The sequence below is a fragment of the Dermacentor variabilis genome, chromosome 7 (genome assembly GCF_050947875.1).
Source record: "Dermacentor variabilis isolate Ectoservices chromosome 7, ASM5094787v1, whole genome shotgun sequence".
Taxonomy (NCBI): domain Eukaryota; kingdom Metazoa; phylum Arthropoda; class Arachnida; order Ixodida; family Ixodidae; genus Dermacentor; species Dermacentor variabilis.
This window is the reverse complement of record NC_134574.1, coordinates 41989190-42013547: the sequence shown is the minus strand read 5'-3', so window position 1 is coordinate 42013547 and position 24358 is coordinate 41989190.

Below are 24358 nucleotides of genomic sequence, written 5' to 3'. Positions count from 1 at the left end.
CCGCGCGTCCAGAAGAGAGGTTACAGGCACATGAAAACTTTTCCTAAACATTGTAAGCTTCTGAAACGCAAAAAGAACCATAGCTTAGATGCGTTTTAATCAAACTTGCAGCACCCTTATGCTCAGCTTGGTATACCATATGCCTACCACTGTGTCTAAACAGCCGCATTTATATTGTAAATCCTACGTATAATGTCGCAAGGTTGAGGCGACTTGTATCCGGCATCCAACTTTGACTCTAAGCCTGAGCACTCTTCTCTTAACCAGCAACGTAGGTTTCGGTACACTGATTTGTCTTCCCGCGCCACGTAGCGTAATTGAAAATCAGTTGCTGCGTTGTTCTCTGCGTCTTAGAAATACCAGTATGAGAATTTAGTGCATCAGACACATAAAAGGCGGCTCCAGAGCTGCGTATACAACCACATTATGATATATGGAAGCATGCGTCTAATATTCTGCACAAGAGTACATCGTATGGCACTGAATTAATAATACTTAAGGGGTTTTACATGCCAAATCCACGATTTGATTTTGATTATGATTTGATTATGAGGTACGCCATACTGGGGGGGGTCTAACTTAGTTTCCACTACCAGGAGAGCCCTAACGTGCCCGCACTGCAAGGGACACGGCCATTTTCGCAGTTTGCCCCTCATCGGAATGCGGCCGCTGCGGGTTGGATATCATCCCAGGAACCCGTGCTTATCAGTGCAAGATGACAGCCGGTAAGCGACACTGTAGTTGGTCGCCTGAAATTCGAAGTGCTATCGTATATCAATCTTAGGTGTGCGTTCATCAAACTGCTTTGAAAGAAACATGTCACTCGATAGTCTACCGCTCCCGAGGCGGTGGAACCGGACTGGGAAGCATTACAATATATTCTTGAAATAGCAAGCCTGTTTCTTCCTCTGACGCTTGTCCTTTAGGAAAAAAGGAGCCCTTACAGATGTGTGCGTTTGATCAGGCCACGCAGCGGATATGTCACTCATCGCAGATTGCCATGGGTGTATTATATCTATTTTTACCTTGAAATTTTATACCACTTCTTTATTCGCGGTCACGTCGCCCAATTCTATCCCCATCACAATAGCACGTCGCAAGCATCCTTTGAGTGACTTCGTGCTTTATATCAGCGTGTCAACCCGCTTCTTAGAAAACGAGCTCTTAAGTGGATGGAGCGCCAAGCACCAAACTATCTATCATAACGCACATTAACCACAATATCAGCTGGAGCCCTAAACGTAAAACTATACCAATGTGTGTTTATTCAAATCTCCTGATGTCAAATTTGCAGAACCGCCGACGCAAGCATCGGGCGATGACCTGCAGCGCTGTTTCAACAGCCCCATCAAACCCCCTCTTAGTTTAGAGCAGATCACTTTGCGTTAAAACCGTTTACCATTGCATTGATTGATGGTTTTTCGTTTTTAATTTGCTGCCAGGAATCGAGGAGCATGATCAAGTGGGCAGGGTTCAATGGGGCCGAGCCAGTGCATTGAAATGAGATGAATGAATAAAGAGTGTGGTGTCGCCGTCTATGATTCGTCCCATTTCCTTTACTTAGCTTCTGGTGAATGGCGGAAAATCGCGGCGGCGTGCAACGGAATCTAAAGAATGCCGGTAAAACGGATTCTCATCAAGTAAGAGTTGGCAGAGCGATATCGTAAACGTACTGATAGGGTTCGCAAACCTTCCACGTCCACGCATACAGTTTTGTCTTGCGAAAATAACCCCAAGCTTTCCGGTAGGTGTTAGTAGCCAGTGCCTGAGCGATCGGCGGCAGCAATCGTTTATTCCTTTAGGAAAAAGGCGGCGTGTGGCTATTAAAAAAAATCATTTTTGTTCGGCACAATAATCCATCTTTAACGCGTACAGGTCACTTTAACGCGGTGAGTTTTCTTGCTTTTGTGATGTCGTGTGATAGGCAGATGAGGTCGCTGCAGCTTCAAAACATTTCACCAATAGGCGAGGGCTAATGGCGAAAAGGCATTAAATGAGAAATAACTATTTTTCTTTTGTTTAGGCCACTCATGCATAATCAGCGCAAACGTCATATCAGACAGGCAGCTAACACGGTTTTCGTGACGCTGTTTCACAAACAGGCAAAGTGGGCGGTGGTTCAAAAAATGGTTTTCGCCAATCGCCGAGGGCTGGTCGCAGAATTGGAATAGAAAAGTTTGGAATAGCTTAATGTTATACCGCCTCAATGTTACACACAGAAGGGTGGCTGTGGGGACGTCAAAATATCTAATGTGTAAAGCACCAACGAAAAGCCGCTGCATATTTACCGTCTGTCCCAGCTATAGTTAGTAAACTTTTTACACAATAAGATTTTACCAACACACTATAGAAATATGACCAGAAGGCCTGCATGCTCTGTTGTAAACGGTCTAATGAACAAACAGTTAAAGATATCTATTTATCATTCGTTTGGAGCATGTGCGCGCCACCAAAAATTCTGAAATCACACTGAGCGGGCGTATCCTAGCACACACACCTCACACCACATCGGCGGGAACACCCCCCCCCCCCCACTTTTGCAGAAACAAAATTTATCTAACTGTATGCAGCGAGCTTTGTGTGCGGCTGTTACAAGTGCCTGCTGTTTGAGGTACCTGAAGTTACATTCGTCGCAACTAGGGTTCAGCATTTTCCCTTCACAGTACAAAACACAACAAAAGATATACGTCAAAATGCTGCTGTAACCGAAAGTGCCAGTGAAAACAAATTTGCTCGCTTGCAACAACGAGGGTCAGCGCATACATGCACGACTGCGCCAGGAATTAGTTTGCCGTCCACGCTAGCAATTTAATAATATTCAATCTAAGTATGCAATAGCACACTTAGATAGCGGTGATAAATATGGCCTGGCTCTTCTTTATATGACAGCTATGCAGTTAGTTGTGGCATATAAGCCCGGTTGGAACCGCGACTTCTACTGTGGTGCTCTCCTCGTATAGAAATTGCATGTATGGTACGTGTCACAGATCTCCTCCGAAGAACACTCTGGCCGAAAGAATGGAAAGTAGCCGGCGTCGCTCTCTTCCGGTCGAACCGTCCCTGACCCGCCGAGACTCCGCTGCTTTCTTCTTCCCCCCTGTGTCTCGCCCTTCCTCGCCCTTTTATAGCCTTCTTCTTAGTCCACGTAGTCCTTCTCTTCGTCTTCTTTTCTTCTCCAACAATCATCGCTTTCCATCTCACCGGATACTTCTCCACCAATCATCTCTTGCCACCTCACTGAGAACTTCTTCTTTATCTTCTTTCGTCTTCGGTTAATCCACGTCATTCTTAACACCATCCTCGTCGTCTTCTTGAAACCTTTCTTCGTCTACCATTTTATTTTATCTTCCCTCTTATATGTGACAAGGGCCCCCTCTCTCACGAGTTTTTCCCTGAAAAGCTTCTTCAAGCCATCCAGCCAGCCGACTATCTTCTGTGGCGACTCTGGCCGCAGCACACCACACAGCACAACGCAGATGACCAGCACCCACCAAAAGCACACCACTAACACAATACTGCCGTTGTCCATACGGTGTTCTAATCATGTTAATGTCCACAACTTAACTGCGTTTTCAGAACAATGCAATTGTCTACACGGTGTCCTTAATAAACATGTTAATGTCCAAAACACACTCCTTTGTATAATCACATAACAACCACAACAACACGATGCATCCTTGAGAGACATACCACAGCAGGAACAACAAGATACCTCCCACGGATACCTAGAGCTGTTCAGCTGGCTCTACTCATGAAGTCCACTCCAACGTTATCCCTACCTTTAATACATTCCGCGTGAAATGAGCACTCTTGCAAGGCCAAACTGTACTTGCTGGGCTCCTTGCTCCGCTTGTCCTTTTTGTGGTGTTTCTCTTTGCTTTGTTGCTTTTCTTTGCTTATCATTGCTGTGTTTCTCCTTGCTACCGTTTTTTTTTGCTATGCTTCTCCTTGGAGCTCTGCTTCTTGCTCCAATTCTGCTTATTGCCTTTGTCCGCCTTCTCCTTGCTTCCATTGCCCACCTTCTCCTTGCTGGACTTAGCCTTGCCAGCCTTATCTTTGCTTCTCGATCTCGAGCTGCCTTCCTTAAAGGAGCCTTTCTTGGCATTTTTGGACTTGCGCTTGCCTCCCCCTTCCTCTTTGGTGCTCTTGCTGCTCTTGCTGCTTAGCCAGGGACAGAAACCCTTCTTTTTCTTGTTCTCTTTACTCTCCTTGCCTTTGCTTTTCTTGTCTTTGCTCTTACTCTTCTTGTCTTTTTACTTGTCTTTGTTCTTGTTCTTCTTGTCTTTTGACTTGTCTTTGCTCGGGCGCTTTTTGTCTTTGGACTTCTCCTTACCCACTTTCTTTCTTTCCAAACGCTGCGTTGCTCTGCCTGTCACTTGAGCTCTTGTCTCCACTGCCGAAGAGAAAGTGACTGCCCCATCACTCGCCTGAGTTGTCGTGGACTTTTCCTCCTTTGGGTTTTCTTCAACGTCGAGCATCCTCCACTCGGGATCGGGGTCCTCGACACTTCTTGCACCCGTAATGTTTCTGACGATGAGATCGTAGATGGGTTGCTCTACGCATTTTGCCTCTACCTGACCAGTATAATATGGCGTGGACACTAGAATCCTGGCTTCAGGAAGGTACCCTACTGTGATATCTGCGAGACTGAGGGTCGACGTTTGCCCTGTAAGCCCCTCGTCCTTCACCAGGCTTCTCCTAACCAAAGCTGTGTTGGCTCCGTTGTCTCTAAGCACCAATGCAGGGCGGTCCCCTATTTGCCCCACCACCACCGGTATTTCTGCGTTTGACTTGGGTGTCCCATTCAACACCCTATTTCTCCGCGGCGTTTGGTCTTCTTTCAGCTCTGGAACTTCAGGTGGTGTGACAAGCTCTGCCCGAGAGTCGACAACGAATGCAGATTGGTCTTGCCCCAGAGCTATCCGCTCGAATCTTTGCGGATACGCGTCCAAATCATCTCTTTTGTCATCAAAAGGAGCCATCAACTTTCTTGGACAAACTCTGGCCGGTCTAGGAGACTCGGTACCAGCTAAAGAACGCTGATCATCGTCCGTGATCCCCTCATAGCCTCCTGTGATATGCGCCTGTTTCCACAAAATGAACTCCTTCTCTCGTTCTATCCTTCTTTTCTCCTGTTCTTCTGCCTCGCGAGATACTTCGCGAGCATCCGCGCGTGCTTGCGCCCTTTCCTCTCCCTGCCTTTTTGCTTCTTATTTCTTCTCGTCCCAGAGACGCATCGCCTCTTCCTTGCTTAGCCCTAGCTTGAGCGATAGTTCTAGCATTTTTGCCAAATCCATACTTTCAGCCGTCGAGAGATCGGAAAGATCCGAGACAAATCAAAAAGAAAGAAGGAAATGAATCCTGGCAGGCTCGCCACTTGTCTTTGTCACGGATCTCCTCCGGAGAACACTCTGGCCGAAAGAATGGACTAGGGGACAGGTGTACCCACACAAATACACATTTATTACCACCCACGCGACACGAACAACAGCACACAAACCTAACAAAACTAACACACAAGATACAAAAACTATCAGTACACACGAACCGGTAACACTGCCACTAGCGTTCTATTGAGAGTGGTTGGAGTTCGTGCTCACGTTTGGTTCGGTGGGGATGTGGCGTGGTGTGGGTCCCGTAGCCGGCGTCGGAGTGGCGTTCGACGTTCGAGGGCTGGCGTCGCTGGAGGCTTCGTTGGTTGCGTAGTGCACGCTCCCGGTCCAAGCGCCCGTGGAGGTGTGGCCGATGATGTTGGCGTTGGGGCACCACCCGGAAGGGTGGGAACAGCGGTAGAGACACCCCTGGCCGTAGCAGGTGGTGGCGTTCTCCGTGGACTCCCCGGAACGGGGTCAGGAACGGCTGGAAGTCTGCGGTGCAAAGCCGTAGAACACGAGCACACCGGAGCAGTAGCCGGCGTCGCTCTCTTCCGGTCGAGCCATCCCTGAACCGCCGAGACTCCGCTGCTTTCTTCTTCCCCCCTGTGTCTCGTCCTTCCTCGCCCTTTTATAGCCTTCTTGTTAGTCCACGTAATCCTTCTCTTCGTCTTCTTCTCTTCTCCACCAATCATCGCTTTCCAACTCACCGGATACTTCTCCACCAATCATCTCTTGTCACCTCACTGAGAACTTCTTCTTTATCTTCTTTCGTCTTCGGTTAATCCACGTCAATCTTAACGCCATCCTCGTCGTCTTCTTGAAACCTTTCTTCGTCTACCATTTTATTTTATCTTCCCTCTTATATGTGACAGTCCGGGAGTGGTGGCTAGAAAGGCAAGGGGGGCGCGCTCTGTGTTACACTGGAAAAATAACAAAGCCGCGTCGCATCACGATCCACTCAATGGTCTTCCTTAACCCAAGGAATTGGTTTAAGCTTTCGCTGCTGGCAGGAGTCTTGTGCTCTCACAGACTAGCGCACTTCTAAGGAATGCTGTGCAGGTAAAAGCGGGAAGCATGCACAGGTCTAACGTAAACGAACGCTAAATTCTAACTAAATAAGTGTAATTGTCACATTCCATGTTTCCAAACACGGATAGTTTTCCGTCTGTTGTGCCTGATGATAATGAACTAGGCAAAGTTAGTATTTGCGCCATTGTGTACAAGATACTCAGGTATGTTTGTGTATATTGCTCAGGCGCCTAGCACCTATATATTTTTAAAAAGGCTCATTCAACATGTATTTTATTACAAATGTTTGTTGCGTTGCACGGCGCTTTGCCCTTGCAAGTGTGTTACCCTCTACTGCGTGAGAGTAAAGTGTTGTAAGGAAAAATCGGCAGTTGTGGGCCAGTTAACTGCGTCATCAAATCAATGAATGATATCTTTCTCCGCACCAGAACTCTATTTTGCTTACGTATTTGCATTTTGCCGGATTTTTGAGCATACTTTGGGGATCTGCAATTTTTGTGAACAGGGTTGCAAGTGGTCGTCTCGGCGTCAATGTCGTGTGTGGTGACCCCGTTGCTACTGTTTCTCGGAAGCGGAGGTGCGTCCATGACCTCTCTCTGGTCAAGAACACCGACTGTAGGATCAACACGAATACCTCAGTCAGTACGAAGCCATTTTTACCAAAACTCTCTACCAACAACCAACGGTTACTCAACACACAGTGTGTCTCAGTGATCCTTGAATTGGTGGTTGCGAAATTAAGTTTCAGATGGCAGCCGCAACGCCCCAAAAAATGTTTTTCTCGCATATTCTTCTGGGCAGTGGTTCCCAAAGTAGTGTCATGTGCGATGTGGACATTTCCATCTACAGCGGTGCCTTGCCAATTCTAGTGACGCCAGCTCTTAATTGCGTCGGTGTAACTAAATTGTCTCACTTCCGCACATGTTGATTTGTGAAAATATTGCGACACGCATTTGATATTTGATTGTTTGAACAACTCGCGTGGGCATCATAACTCAAGAAAAGAGGAGGAAGGACGTACTGTGTTCGCAATGTGAATCTAACTGGTCAGCGCTGCAACCGCTGTTGTAAATATAACCTGTAACCTGTATAACCTGTAAAGTTGCTCGTCTTACTGACTCGTCCTTCGCGTAACATTGTTGTGGAGGTGGCATGTTCGCCGTCCTCGCCACGAAGCTAGGAAGCGGCCGCACCGTCGTCGTCTCGCCCACGGCTTCCCATGGAACCACTTCCTCGCTACCTACACCTGCGGCGCCAGCCACAACCTACGTTACGTTTCCACGTCTCTGTGATCCTAGGGCATTCTCCACCCAACGTACAGCAATGACCCCCGAATTCCTTATTTACTGAATAATAGTATTGCTAATATTATATTTATGCAATCAACAAATTAACATGAGCTGTTTACGACAATAATGAATTTAAATAACAGCAAAGCATTAGATATTGATAATGTACACATTAAGCGTATAAAATACGTTATGGACACTTGCCCTTCACTCGTGCGTTGGTTCACATATTCAATTTAGCAATAGAGTCGGCTACTTACCCAGGTCGTGTGAAATGAACTACAATATCGGTGGTGTAAATGAAGTCTCCAATTACCGCCCAATATCTCTACTACCGATGTTTTCCAAAGCACTAGAAAAAATTATTTCTACGCGCCTAACAAAACTTCTAGACAACATGACGTTCGCAAACATTCAAAACTTGGCTTTAGAGAGGGAAGATCTACGGAGACAGCTCTTTTATCGTTGAAATAAAAATATTGTGTTAATTACAGACGATGAGAATTTCGCCCTCTAGATTTCCATTGACTTCAGCAAGGCGTTTGATTGCCTCAGTTATGACATTCTTATATCTAACTTTTCTATGAACGAAGTTCGCGGCGGTCCCCTCGCCATGATGAGGTCATATTTGAAAAATAGGACTCAATGTGTATGTTTCGATAATGTCCCATCTCCTTTCTTGTCAACTAAAAGCGGGGTGCCACAAGGAAGTGTTTTGGGCCCACTTTTATTTACCTTCTACGTTAATGACTAAGTCAGTATTGATGCTACAGTTGATTGCTTTATATATGAAGATGATAGCACTTTAGCCTTTACGGGAAAGTATGCAAACGAACTAATTATTAGGTGCAATCTCTGTGCAATCTGTCTGAGTGGTCACAGGTAAATGTAATCAGAATTAATCCTGCTAAGATGAAAGCTGTTCTTTTTAGAGCAAGAAATAAAATTTTTGAACTGCAATATTCAATAACGTGTTGAGATTGCAATATTTCGCTAGTTAACCAACATAAAATACTTGGTATTACTTTTTCCTGTGATCTAAATTGGGATGCTCATTTAGTCAACTTCGCAGTAAATGTTCCGCAGCAGCCGGGGTAGAACTCTGATGCCGGTAAAAACCAAGTTACAAATTTATGATCCAGTGTTTGCCTCCCAATTTAATTTTAACCACAACACAAACAAACCTGCGTAAAATAATTACATTACAAAAGGCGCTCCTCCGGCACATTGCCAGAACCAATACCCTGTCGACGACAAAAACTTCGAGAAATACGAAGTCATATGGGTAGACAGCTATTACGAATATCGCGTTTTACATGTTTTATTTTTCAAAAGAAGAGTTAAGGAATTAGTTCACATCCATGGCGGCCTTGCAGCGCCATAATATACCAGTACATCTAAGAAACCCTCATTCTTGGTATCTACCACGTTTTCGCGTTGAATACAAATTACAATCTATTACACAGAATTTACCAAAAATCCTTATTTATTATGCTGACACTTCAAGTTTTTCTCAGGGGGAATTAAAGATGTGTTTTGTTCACATGTAAGCATATATATTTCCTCTATGATGATTTTAATTGTGTGGTGCCCGTTAATGGTTGTTTTTTCTTAATCTTATCAAATACGTTTGAATGTTGTTTGTTCCTGCATCGCAAAACAATTATCTTGAACATAGGCCTATATTTGACAATGTTACAGTTGTTCTTCTTTGATGTTATAAAGTACTCCATGTTATCACCATGCCAAGTACAACAACGTCTCTGGGGTCCAGTCAAGCTGCTTATGGCAGCTTTTAGCCCAGGAGGACGTTTCCAGTGTGTATTATAAGGGTTAATAAAGTTAGTTGAAGCTGAAAACTTCCCACAAAATGGACACTGGCACAGATTGTACTCATACTCAAACCAGGAAAGCGGAGAAGCCTTGATCAGCTACGGCCAATCTAACAGCAAGATATAGGATATAAGATATAGATGGATAGATATGGATAAACCTATATTATCTTATAGGTATAAATAAACCGCCATAGACAAAATTCGAAGCTACCTTCAGGTATGACCTGCGCGCCCAACAAATCAGAATACCTGCAAATAAGACCCACGCGCACCCACCTCAACCGTGACCCCCCCCCCTTCACCTGACCATCTCCGGACAGGGAATCAATGGGACCTCGGTGGCGGGAATCCTCTGAATGCACGTACAAAAAACAACAGCGTAAAGACGTCGATAGACAAACTCAAACACACAGTCAAGAGTATTACAACCCTCATAGCTGCAATAGCAAGAAGTAAAGATGGAATGACAGAAGTCGAGACACTACGCTTCGTACAGGCCTTCATCCGCAGCCGAATCCCTTACCCTGTCAAGCTATACGCAAGACCAAAAAAAACACATCGACAAGCTCATAAGGATCGCATACAAAGCTGCACTGCAATTTCCGAATTGCGCGAGCACGGACAGACTAATCTCGATCACCATAAATAAGACATATAACTGGCCGCCGCCACGATTAACGCGCACAGAGAACGTCTCGACACCACACAACAGGGCAGAAAACTAGTCAGAAGACTGGGATACCCACTCACCCTCCAACACAGCCAGGACGAAATGGCCATCCTACTGATGCACCAACGGTCACGTATCATCGTGGAACCGGTCCCCAAGGACATGCATACGCTCTATAACCAAAAGCGGTGGAAGGCGCGAGCACGAAAACTCCTCCAGAAAACGACCGATCTTGATGCCTACTACACCGGTGCTAGCCTTTATTGCACGCCACTAAAAGGCCCTAGAAAACAGGCATATGCAATGTCACTAACCAACCAAAACAAGGTGGTGTCCTGCGCGTCTATACAAACCAGATCAAGTGCCACGGCGGAGGCAATAAGAGAAACAGAACCCTCGCAGTAAGTGAAACAGAACGAAGGGGTCGCCCCGCATAGATCCTCACGGATTCACAAGCCAAAGGTCCGTTATACCTCAGAGGCACACTTCCCCCGGGTGCGTCACTGATATCCTGCGTCCCAGATTAACTGAGGACCACCGTCGCCTGGTGCCCAGGGAACACGCGACTGGATGACAGCAAGGAGGTGAACGGCGTAGCTGGAGGACTTGCTGGCAGAGCCGCAGAACCCTGCACGGCACCCCCTTCATCATCATCACCATCATCATCATCAGCCAGGTTACGCCCCCTGCAGGACTAAGGCCTCTCCTATACTTCTCCAACTACCCTGTCATGTACTAATAGTGGCCATGCTGTGCCTGCAAATTTCTTAATCTCGTCCTACCACCTCACTTTCTGCCGCCCTCTGCTACGCTCCCCTTCCCTTGGAATCCACTCCGGAGCCATTAATGACCATCGGTTATCCTCTGTCCTCATCACATGTCCAGCCCATGCCCATTTCTTTTTCTTGATTTCAACAAAGATATCATTAACTCGCCTTTGTTGCCTCACCAAATCTGCTCTTTTCTTATCCCTTAACGTTACACCTATCATTGTTCTTTCCATAGCTCGTTGCGTCGTCCTCAATTTAAGTAGAACCCTTTTCTTAAGCCTCCAGGTTTCTGCCCCGTACGTGAGCACTGGTAAGACACAGCTGTTATATACTTTTCTGTTGAGGGATAATGGCAACCAGCTGTTCATGATCTGAGAATGCCTGCCAAAAGTATCCCAGCCCATTGTTATTCTTCTGATAATTTCCGTCTCATGATCCGCATCCGCCGTCACTACCTGCCCTGAGTAGATGTACTCCCTTACCACTTCCAGTGTCGCGCTGCCTATTGTAAACTGCTGTTCTCTTCCGAGACGGTTAAACATTACTTTAGTTTTCTGCAGATAAATTTTTAGACCCACCCTTCGGCTATTTCTCTGTGCTCTGAGTGAGGCTCTGCCGAGTTACTAATCAAGGCAACATCATCAGTGGATCGCAAGGTACTTTATTGCCAAATCTTCCCCATCCAGGTCTCTGAATACTTCCTCCAAACACGCTGTGAATAGCATTGGAGCGAACGTATCTCCCTGCCTGATGCCTTTCTTTATTGGGATTCTGTTGCTTTCTTTATGGAGGACTACGGTGGCTGTGGAGCTGTTATAGACATCTCTCAGTATTTTACATACGGCTCGTCTACACCCTGACTCCGCAATGCCTCCATGAATGCTGAGGTTTCGACGGAATCAAACGCTTTCAGCGTAATGAATGAAAGCTATATATAAGTGTTGGTTATATTCCGCACCTTTCTCTATAACTTCATTGATAGTGTGAATATGGTCTATTGTTGAGTAGCCTTTACGGAATCCTGCCTGGTCCTTTGGTTGACGGAAGTCTAAGGTTTTCCTGATTCTATTTGTATTACCTTAGTAAATACTTTGCAGGCAACGGACAGTAAGCTGATCGGTCTATAATTTTTCAAGTCTTTGGCATCCCCTTTCTAATGGATTAGAATTACGTTAGCGTTTCTCCAAGATTCCGGTACGCTCGAAGTCATGAGGCATTGCGTATACAGGTTGGCCAGGTTTTCTTGAACAACCTGACCACCATCCTTCAGCAAATCTGCTGTTAGCTGCTCCCCAGCTGCATTCCCCCTTTGCATAGCTCCCAAGGCTTTCTTTACGTCTTCCGGCGTTACTCGTGGGATTTCATATTCCTCTAGACTAGTGTCTCTTCCAATATCGTCGTGGGTGTCACTGGTACTTCAACTCCTTCAGATAACCTTAAATAGAACATCACTAGCAAGCACATTTTGGAGGACCAGCACCTGACCATGAGAAAGCCTGGTCAGGCACTGGTCCCCATCCTCCTTATCCCAACTTCCCCATCCTTCTCAACCCAACTTAATCAGCCAACAAGCCAGGAACTGGCGCCGCTTTCAAACAAACACATACCTGCACATAATAGACTGCTCGCAATCTTTCCAGATGTATACACAACTACGATATGTCCCTGGTGTAACGACCACACAGCCACACTGACACAAATTACTAACTAGTGTATGGAGCGCCCATCACAGGCAGTGTTCAGGCAGGTGATCTCATCACGGACAGCCACCACGTGGTCTTGGGAAGCACGGCTTTTCGAGCTGGCACTGGGAAGCCAACTGGCGACCCTGGACCAGGCCCGGCGAGCCATTACGGCCACAGGGGCTCTACAACTGGGCTCCACCCTAGGTTAACCACACCGAGGTTTTCGTATAATAAAGTTTATTCTCTCGGGTAGAACACCTAAAGCAAAAGAAAGAATTATGTGCTTTGTTTTAATCTCTTTTCTATAGCACCTCATCTTGATTCGTTTTACATTCAAAACAATTTGTTCCTTAATTTCTTCCAGAAGTGCATTCACGGCCAGCTCGAACCAGTCATTAATATACATGACACTGTGGGGCAAGTTCGTCTTGCGGTTCGAGGTCAGAGGAACAGCGAAATCTCGTAACGACACTAGATTCTATAGTTGAGCTGTTTCTCATCGCGGAGTTGCTCTAACAGATCAATTCTGGCCGTCTTTGTAGGCTCGTAAACGGGTCTAAACGGGTGTTTAAATGTTTTTACAGCCGTAAACTGTGAGATCACTCTCACTAGCTTTTCGGATGTCTCACTATGGATCACGTGGTAGCGTGGAAATTTCTGTTTGCGAATACTGCTCAGTGACTTAATACATCTTCGGTGCGGTCCCTCTTTTGGATGACGGGACGGTGTCTAAACGTCAGACTGCAGGAGCACCGCGCAGGAGTAGAATGATTGACGGGGGGTGGAAAACTGGCTGACCATTGTCGCCACTGTCGTAATTGCACGCCCAGGTTCCGCGACGCCAAAGCCTTGAAGATGTTTACGTCACAAATGAGCCGAGAAATCTTTGAAGCTTACTGAATAAAAATGCAATCTGGCAGCTGCGTAAGCAGCTCTTCTGTGTCTTTGAGCGATAAAGAGTTCGTATATTTACGAGCAAGTTTGCGGCACTCACGCCCGCATACCAACGTCACGTGATGGCTGTTTGATGATTAGCAAGTGTGATTACGATACTTGTATAAATGTGAGATTTCCCGGAGTAAACCGTAGTTGAAGTTCCGCGCCTGTCCTGTGTGTTCCTTCTTTGTCCCTTGTTCTTGTGCGGTTACATGATGCATTCCAATTGGCTATTTAGGTGTCTTCGGAAACAAGAACAACCATTTTTAATTTTAATTCCGAATAATATTATGATAAGTGGTGTGCTGGTAGACCTTTCGACGGAAAATGGTGAAACGTGCTAATAATATAGGTTGTTTTATTCTAAATAAAAGTGAAATAATAAACTTTTCTTCACAGTTTGTAACTACTTTAAATTATCCCCAAAATTTCTACGTTATCTCGTCAAAGCCTGAGAAAGTAAAAACTTACTCAATTATTCATTGTTTTGCAGCTTTTTGCGAAATGGATAGTACCTGCATTTTCGCGCTGAGTCTAACATTTGTAGCAATAAAGCTTGGGTTGCAGGAAGGATGTAAAAAAGAGCGAAAATTTGCTGGTATGTGCTGGATATACGTTTATTAATGCATACGATGATAAAAAAGTTGTGTGCGGCATTCACCATAATACCTAGGCCTTCAATAAGCGCACGTCTATTTAAGGTATGAAATTCGCTTGTTCAAGGTTGATTTCAGGTGCTCCTGATCTCAGGTGCTCAGCCAGCTTCTGAATAATTGTGGAATTTCCTTGGTACTACGTGAAAGCTTTATGTACTTCCGTCATCTCTGAAAATTCCTCTGAATTCATCTGAATTCTTCCTTGAGCTGTAAAAATTCAGCTTCTCCCGAGCACGTATCTTACGACGCATCCAGAATATTGAATCCGCAGATTTCTGAAATGGCATCGACCCGATTGCTTACGATGCTTGTTTCTTCGCATAAGATCGCTCATCTAGTATCAAGTACCGTTCTGATTCTGTTATGAAAAACATTTGATAATGTGTGTGGATTTTTTATGCCAGCTGCAGTTGTTACAATGTATGTCTACCTTAACGTTCGGGCTATATCAAGTTTTCTTTCTTTCTGTGGGGAGGTTTTCACGCCAACTCACATTGCTTTTATTAAGACAATAGTGACGTTTATGGGTTGTCTTAGTGTACTCCACTGTATTATTATTGTTGGCTGACTTCCATGACCAAATATACGGTTAGGTATATGTGCGAATATATACAGAAATGAAATATATGATATGCATGTGGCACGTCTCTGGGTGGTCTGTGATATCGGCAGTGATGGCACATATTCTGCGTAATTCTTAGTTAGGTTTCGATGAGAGACAATAAGAACTGTAATGTGTCCCAGGTAAACAACACATTTATTACACCTACTTGGGTCAAGAAATACAAGGACAAACAATTGTAAGGAGGTTTATTGGACGAGTCCGACTAACAGGCGGTAACTCAGAACAGTAGGTCGGGAGAGCCAGATGGTGGGGTTCGAGCGCCGATCTCGTGCCCTCCGCTCTTGATGATGATCGGGATGTCATTTCTGCCTTTCTTCATTACAATTGCCCCCGTCGAGAAAGGTGGAGCCATCCTGGCGATCTAACAGATGGGGACAAGAGGGTAGAAGTACGGCTTGGGGCGGTCTACGTGAACAACATCACGTCCACGTCGACGACGTTCGCCTTGCAGCGTAAGAGGTTCAATGACGAAGTTTACTGGCGAAGTACGCTCGACGACGCGGTAGGGACCATGATAGTTTGGGAGAAGTTTGGACGACAAGCCAGGGGCGCAGCGTGGTACAAGCAGCCACACTAGTGCTCCAGGAGCGAATGTTGCGGCAGGAGAGTGGTCATCATCGCGGGCGTTTTTCTGGCGTTGTTGGTCGGGTGTAGTAAAGCGCTTGGCTAGTTGTCGGCAATCTTCAGTGTAATGGGCGGCTTCCGTCACGGGCGTGCACTCTGAGGCATCTGGTGCGTATGGCAGCAACGTGTCGATAGTGTGCGTCGGCTGGCGACGGTACAGAAGGAAGAAGGGGAAATACCCGGTTGTGACTTGCGTAGCAGTGTTGTATGCGTATGTCGCAAATGGAAGAACCAGGTCCCAGTTGGACTGATCAGATGCAACATGTGTCGCAAGCATGTCGCCCAGTGTCCGATTAAACCGCTCAGTGAGACCGTTCGTCTGAGGGTGGTAGGCAGTACACGTCCGATGCACAATGTTGCACTGGTGGAGAAGTGCTTGGATTACATCAGAGAGAAATACGCGGCCACGGTCACTGAGGAGTTCACGAGGAGGACCATGTCGAAGCACAAAACGCTTGAGAATGGAAGAGGCGACGTCCTGTGCTGTCGCGGTGGGGAGAGCAGCGGTTTCGGCGTATCGTATAAGGTGGTCGACAGCAATGATAGCCCATCGGTTTCCCGCCATGGTCAAAGGTAAATGTCCATAAAGGTCGATTCCAACGCGGTCGAATGGGCGGTCTGGGCATGGAAGGGGCTGTAATGAAGCTGCGGCCGGATGCGCTGGTTTTTTTTCGTCGCTGACACTCCTGGCAGCCGCGAATGAACTTACGGACAAAGCGAAACATTCCGTGCCAGTAGTACCTTTGGCGCAAGCGTTCATAGGACTTGAAGACACCGCCGTGAGCACACTGCGGGTCGGTGTGAAAGGACGCACATATTTTAGAGCGCAGCGTTCTGGGGAGAACTAGGAGCCACTTCCTACCATCCGGCGAGTAGTTGCGCCGGTACAGGTGGCCATCACGGATGCTGAAGTGCGAAGCTTGGCGTCGCAGTGTTCGAGTGATCGAAAGGGTGGGTGCCTCGGATAAAACGTCAAGAAGCGAAGCGATCCAGGGATCGTGGTGCTGTGCAGAGGAGAAGGTGGCGTCGTCAAGAGCTGACAATGGGTGGTCTATAGTGGTTATGGACGCAGTTTCGGTGGATAGTGGTGACCGCGACAGTGCATCCGCATCGGCATGCTTGCTTCCGGAACGATATATAACGCGGATGTCGAACTCTTGAAGTCGAAGAGTTGAGTTGAGTTGAGTTGAGTTTAGTGGCACATAAGCAACTTAGGCTATCATGCGCCAAACACTAGGCATAGATTCTTTTTAAAAAGTTGGGACACCTCAGTGAGTCCTTGTCTGGGCAAGAGCCCGGACAGTCCCAACAAATTAGCTAAAGACCTCGGCCTTCTTCTCAGGGATGAGAAGGTGGATGAGGTGTTCTGTATTATGTAGTTTAACGCTCTGTGAAGTTTTAAAGTTTTATGAGAACTCCTGCTTCTTTTAAAAAGCTAAAAACACATGATAAATCAACAAGCGCATCTTCTCCTAAAATCAAAGCTGGGTGAAAAGGGATGTGTTCTTTGTAAAATATGGTAAAAAACGTCTTCGTCAATGGTTCAAGTTTTCTGCATGAAAATAGGATATGGTTTACTGTTAGTTCATCTCCACATAGTTCACATTGGGGTTTGTCTTGCTTTCTTAGAATGAAGTTGTGTATTAGGTGTGTGTGTCCTATGCGAAGACGGCACAGAATCACTTCTTTGAAACGTTCCTGGCGTGTGCAAGATTTCCATTCACCTAACACGGGTTTTACAAGGTGTAATTTGTTGTTTACTTCATTGTTCCAAGCAGACTGCCATTTTTGCCTTAGTTTATAATGTATTAACTTCATGCAGTCATTAGGAGGTATCTTTACTTTTGTGATTTCTTTGTGCCGGGCTTGTACCGCGCATGGATCTGCTCTCTCATTGCCACTGATTCCGACGTGGCTCGGAACCCAGCATAATTTAATGTTCAGTCCTTGTGTGGTGGCGTTTATTAAATTGTGTATAATGCCTCCTAATAATGGTGTGACTGCATTTCTGGCATGAAGAGCTGTGAGTGCACTTAGGGAGTCTGTATATATGATACTGTTTGCGAGGTTCTGCTTTATTATTTTGTCTATGGCTACAGAAATGGCGTAACATTCAGCAGTGAAAATGGATGTGCACTGCGGAAGTCTTACTGTTTTTTCCCAGTTGCCTTGTACAACTGCGCTTCCAACATGTTCGTTCGTTTGTGAACCATCAGTATAAAAGTTTGTGAAGCTGCTGTATTTTTCTTCTAGTGCAAGGAATTCCAGAATTATGTGTTGTGGTGGAGTTTGTGCTTTACGGAACTGTGTTAAAGTGAGATCGCAAACCGTGGGAAAGATGAACCATGGGGGTAGTGGATTTTGTCTGTGGGTAATGCCAGGTAATGTGTCCACTATGCCAAGATTCCGACACATCTCTTAAAATCGCAGGAGCAGTGGTCTTGTAGTTTGTGGTTTGTTGTTGAAAATTACTCGTGAAGGGCATTTTGTTACAAGGGGATAGCAAATGTGTTTTGGTAGAGATTGTACCTTAAGGATATATGCACAGGTTAGAGCGGTTCTTCTAGTTTCTAGTGGGGGTTCGTTTGTTTCAACGTAAAGGCTTGTTATAGGGGACGTTCGGTATGCAGCGCATGAAATACGCAAGCCTGAGTTATGTACTGGGTCTAGTTTTTTTTAGGTATGTCGGTCTTGCTGAACCATACACTATGCAGCCATAATCTAAGGAGGAACGTACTAAGTAATGGTAAATGTGTAGAAGGCATGTTCTATCAGACCCCCAAAGTTTATATGACAGTACTTTGAGTATATTTAGTGACTGCGAAGCTTTCTTTTTGAGAGTGGTTATGTGTGGTAGGAATGTGAGCTTTTTATCGAAAGTTACACCTAGAAATTTTTGTTCATTCTTTACTGGAAGTATGGTTTCATTTAGGTGTAGGGTGGGGTCAACCTGTAGGCCTCTTTTGAGTGAGAAGAGGACAGCAACAGTTTTTTGGGGTGAAAATTTAAACCCATTTTTGTCTGCCCAAATCGCTAGTTTATTCAATGTAAGTTGTATCTGTCTCTCGCATGTTGGTAAGCTGGAGGATGTGCATGCTATTTGAAGGTCATCGACATATACAGAATACATAATGGATCTAGGAATAATTTTTGCTATGGAGTTCATTTTTACTATGAAAAGTGTTGTACTTAAAATACAACCCTGCGGCACTCCATTCTCCTGGACGAATTTCTTCGAAAGGGTTGCACCCAGGCGCACATGAAATGAACGGTCGCACATGAAATCTTTCAGGCAGTTCAGCATCCTGCCACAAATACCAAGCTCTGCTAGGTCGCGGATAATACCAAACCTCCAGGTGGTATCGGTGGTATCGTAAGCCTTATCGATATCAAAAAAGACTGCTAAACAGTGTTGCTTGCGTACAAATGCTTCTCGGACTGTATTTTCTAGGCGAACGAGATGATCAGTTGTTGAACATGCTTTTTTAAATCCACACTGGTGGATGTCAAGGAGTTCACGTGATTCAAGAGTGAACATCAGCCTCATATTCAGGATACTTTCAAATGATTTTGCGAGACAACTTGTGAGAGCTATAGGCCTGTAACTGCCAGGGCTGGTTGGTGGCTTTGCAGGCTTCAGAAAGGGTACAATTACGGCTTTTTTCCAAGCCTCTGGTATTTTTCTCGATACCCATATTTTGTTGAAGAATTGTAAAAGTGCGTTCACAGCAGCGTCTGAGAGGTGAGCCAGCATTTCATAATGTATTTCATCAGGGCCGGGTGCCGTCTGTTTACCTGCGGACAGTACTTTTCGGATTTCGTGAAATGTGATTAATGCATTATAGGGCTCATTTGTACAGCCACTTGTAGGAAGTTTTTGTTTTTCGGTTGTATGTTTGTGCTTCAGGAACGATTGAGTGTAGTGTGAGGAACTTGAAACATTCGAAAAATGTTCCCCTAGCACGTCTGCCTGTTCCTCTATACTTGTTTGTGTGCCAGGAGCTGTTAAAAACGGGATTGTGAAAGGGGAGAAGCTGCCATTTAATTTATGGACTTGTTCCCACATTTTTTTGATGTGGTTGAGCTGTTAATAGAAGATTTGTAGTTCTTCCAGGATGTTTTATCAGCATCTCGACGGATGCGGCGTGCGTTGGCTTTTGCCTTTTTAAAGTTTAAGAGGTTATCATGGGTTGGGTATCTACGGAATATGCCCCACGCTTTGTTTTGTTTCTTTTTTGCTTCCTTACATTCCTGCGTGTACCAGATTTTATGATTATGTCGAACCACTCCCGAGGACTGAGGAATAGCTAGCAGCGCGGCATTAATAATACAGGTTGTGAACAATTTGTTTTGATCATCGACATTTAGATTACTCGAGAAAACTTTCCAAGCTGGCCTGTTCTTGGAACAGTGCCCAGTTTGCTAGGTGCAGCTTCCAACGACGTGGTTTGCTTGGGATGATTTCTGGTGGCGATGATAGGTTCATTTTTACAGGTAGGTGATCACTTCCGTAGGGGTTGTCAACAACATCCCATTTAAAATCGGTAAAAAGTGATAAAGAACTAAAAGATAAATCTAAGCAGCTCATTTTTCCTGAGCTCGGAGAGCAATATGTGTGTTTTCCTGTATTGAGCAGGCAGACGTTATTTGATAAAATAAAATCTTCTAGGATACGGCCTCTAGTATCTGTTTGGTCACTCCCCCAAAAACACGAGTGAGCATTACAATCCCCTACTACTAAATATGGCTCTGGTAGTTGTTTAAAAAGTGATTCTAAATCATGAAGTGTAACTTTTAAATGTGGTTGCAGATAAACAGTACATATGGTAATTGATTTAAAATCAAGGACGGTCACTGCTGCAGCTTCATATTTCGTTTGAAGCCTGATTTCGTGAGTAGCAGCACCATTTCGGACTGTAATCGCGACACCTCCAGAGAGCCTACTCGCTTGCTCTCTGTCACAACGAAATACTTTGTAGTTTTTTAAAATGTTCTTATGTTGTTCATTTCTTGTAAACATAAAGCCACAGGAGAAAAAGTGTTTAGGATATCTTTTATGTCGCTATAGTTTTTGATAAGTCCAATGTACCAGGAACGCCATGTTTAATTATTTTGTAGGGGTGTGGCTATAAATGATTAGGTTCCTCGTGTTTGAGGACCCATTATAGGGGTTCTTTCTTTTTTCTTTCTTTCGAATGAGTTCTGCCTCCGCGGTTGCGGGGGCGGATCGGGAGTTGTCTCCATGGCCTCTCCTGAGGCGCTGGAGCTCCGCGACAAGGCGGGTGTGTGTGTTTTAGGCCTCTCCCGTTGGGGAGAAACCTCTTGGGCGGCCGACTTGAGGACCGGCGGGCCCTGATTATTAGGTGGCAGGGCAGCTTGCGCTGTCTCTTCCTGGGGCGTGGGTGGTTCCGCTGAAGGCCCAGTAACCATTGCCTCAGCAGCCGCCGAAGTTTGGTGTGGCGCTAAGCCCCGTCGCACCACATCGGCGAAGTTATTTCTTCCATTGAAGAGGAATGTGTTTGTTAGTGCGATGCGCCTTCTGGCTTCTTTGAATGAAATGTTTTCTTTGGTTTTCAGTGTGATGATTTCTTTTTCTTTTTTCCAGGATGGACACGCCCTGGTTGTACGCGGCATGTTCTCCTTCGCAGTTTACGCAGTGCGCTGCACCGTTACAGTTTTCAGTAGCATGTTCTTTTGCAGCACATTTAGCGCAATTTTTGCGGCCCCGGCAACTATGTGAGCCATGGCCGAACCTCTGACAATTGAAGCACCTGCGGGGGTTGGGAATGTAAGGCCTTACATCTATTTTCTAGTATCCGACTTCTATTTGTTCAGGGAGGGTGTTGCTGTTGAAGGTGAGGATCAGGTGTTTCGTGTCAATTTCTTTGTTGTCCTTCCAGATTTTGATCCGGTGAACGTCTATGACATCTTGGTCGGTGAGCCCTTCAAGCATTTCTTGTTCTGTTAAGTGTACGAAGTCGATTTCTGATATTACACCGCGGACAGTGTTGAGGGATCGGTGGGATGAAACAGAGTCAGGGATGTCCCCAATGGACGCAAGGTTTGACAGTTTGGTGTATTGCACGTTGTCTCGAAGTTCGAGCAGCAAATCGCCACTAGACATTTTTGAAAGCTTGTAGCCAGGGCCGAGGGCTTCTGTCAATGACTTGGATACTGTGAATGGGCACAATATTCTTGCTGGCTTTTCTTGTACTTCGCTATGTATTACATGATATTTTGGGAAGGTAACTTTCCTTTTCTGGAAAAATTCACTTGCTTCGGTCCGCCCTCTCTTATAAGAGGGGCGATCATTTTGTGGGAAAGGAGGAGCCATAGGAAAACATGTATTGTTCAGCCACGGTGCCAGCCGCCCACCATGGAGCCCAACGAGGGGACGCGACAGGAACATGCGAACAAGTCCAGCACACGCCAGCTGTACATCGAGACTATAACCTAATACGACATAACCAAGGTAGGTTAGCCCCACAAGGTTAACCCTTGCCACCTACGAAAAATTGAAGTGAATAGAAGATACAAGGAGACAGGACAGGTGTGAAAGAAGAGGGTAAAGAAAAAGCGTGTGGAGAAAGAAGACAGGAAAAGGCGACTGCCGATTTCCCCCGGGTGGGTCAGTCCCGGGGTGCCGTCTACGTGAAGCAGAGGCCAAAGAGGTGTGTTGCCTCCGCCGGGGGGCCTTAACGGTCCAAACACCCGGCATCGGCTCAACCCCCAGGATCCCCTTTTCCCCGGACACGGCTACACGCGGGAGGGTCCAACCCTCGTGTGCTCGGGTACGTGGTGTCGCAACACACCAAACTCCTGCTTACGCAGACGCCCCTGCGGGGTCTTGAAGTCGAAGAGCCCAGCGGGCAAGGAGACCTGACCTGGATCCTTCAACGAAGACAACCAACATAATGCATGATGATCCGTCACTACATCAAACGTCCGGCCATATAAGTAAGGGCGGCCTTGGCAAGCGCCCAGACTATTGCCAAGCATTCCTTCTCGGTGACGCTATAGTTTGACTCAGCCTTGGTGCGCGTTCTGCTGGCGTATGCGACGACATACTCTACAAACCCAGGCTTTCGTTGTGCGAGAACAGCACCGAGGCCGACACCACTGGCGTCTGTGTGCACCTCAGTTGCGGCCGTAAGATCGTAGTGGCACAGTATAGGTGGTGACGCCAGGAGACGGCGAAGGGTGGAGAAGGCTTGGTCACACTCAGAAGACCATGACGAAAGATTTGAGGCGCTGCTTAAAAGTTTGGTCAAAGGCGCAATTATAGAGGCGAAGTTGCGCACAAACCCACGAAAGTAGGAGCATAACCCTATGAAGTTTCGTAAGTGCTTTAGAGTCGTCGGTTTGGGGAAGTCTGTAACGGCTCGTAGTTTAGCCGGGTCCGGAAGCACACCGTCTTTTGATAAGACGTGACCGAGAATTGTAAGTTTCCGCGCTGCAAAGCGGCACTTCTTGAGATTTAGTTGCAGCTGAGCGGTCTTCAGACACGTCAGGACATGGTTGAGGCGTTCCAGATGGGTTGCGAAATCTGGCGCAAAGACAACAATGTCGTCGAGGTAGCAGAGACATATGTGCCACTTCAAACTCCGCAGAACAGAGTCCATCATGCGCTCGAAGGTGGCAGGCGCATTGCAGAGGCCGAAGGGCGTGACATTGAATTCATATAGACCGTCCGTCCTGACGAAGGCTTTCTTTGAATGGTCGGCCTCTGCTAAAGGCACCTGCCAATACCCGGAACGCAAATCTAACGATGAAAAAAACTCGGCACCTTGTAGGCAATCAAGGGCATCGTCAATGCTGGGTTACGGGTACACGTCTTTTCGAGTGACCTTGTTTAGGCGCCGGTAGTCCACGCAGAAGCAAATTGATTCATTCTTTTTACTTAGCGAGAACCACAGGTGATGCCCATGGACTTTGTGAAGTGCGAATAACGTCGCGTTTACGCATGTCGTCAATCTGGTCGGTAAAAACTTGACGTTCCGCGGTGGAGACACGGTAAGGGCGTTGTCGCACTGGCGAGTTGGAGCCGGTGTCGATGTAGTGAACAATGGTAGAAGTTCGGCCAGGGGCACGTTGGGCAACATCGAAAGAGTCGCCGAACTGGTAGAGCAGCTGGAGAAGAGCAGAGCGTTGAAATGGTGACAGTCCGTCTGCGATCGACGAATCGAATAGGTCGGCAGCTGGTACATCAGAAGGATTAAGGGCACTGACGACGTCGAGGTCGCGTCGAGCTCAATCTTGCTGCACGGAAAAAATTTGGCCGATAATAATGGGTTGCACGCATCCAAGGGATTAACCTTTAAGCAGTTTGATGGAATACGGAAGAGGATTTGTAAAGCAGAGAGCGCTTGTTCCATTCGAAATAGAGAGGGTCGAATAAGGCAGAAGAAGTGGCTTCCGACTTAGAAGGAGGCGTGATGGTTCAAAGAATGCAGCTTCATCACATATGCTGTTGCAGAACACGGGGAGCAAAACAGCTGCTGTCGGTGGAATTTCTCTGTCTTCTGTTATGACTAGTTTGTGTGTGGCTTGATGAACGGTGTTGTAGGACTGGTCACACAACGTAAAGAGCTCAAGTTCAGATCTGGCACAATCAATAACGGCGTGATTATGCGATAGAAACTCCCAGCCAAGTATGATGTCGTGCGAGCAGGATGAAAGGATGATAAACTCAACAGTGTAGTGCTCTTTAGCGATAATATATCGAGCAGTGCAGGCAGCTATAGGCAGAACAGGGTCTCCATTCGCTGTACGTAAGGGCATCATCTCAAGAGGCATGGTCACTTTCCGAAGTTTGTGGCAAAATGTGGCGTCTATAACAGAAACGGCAGCATCGATATCGACAA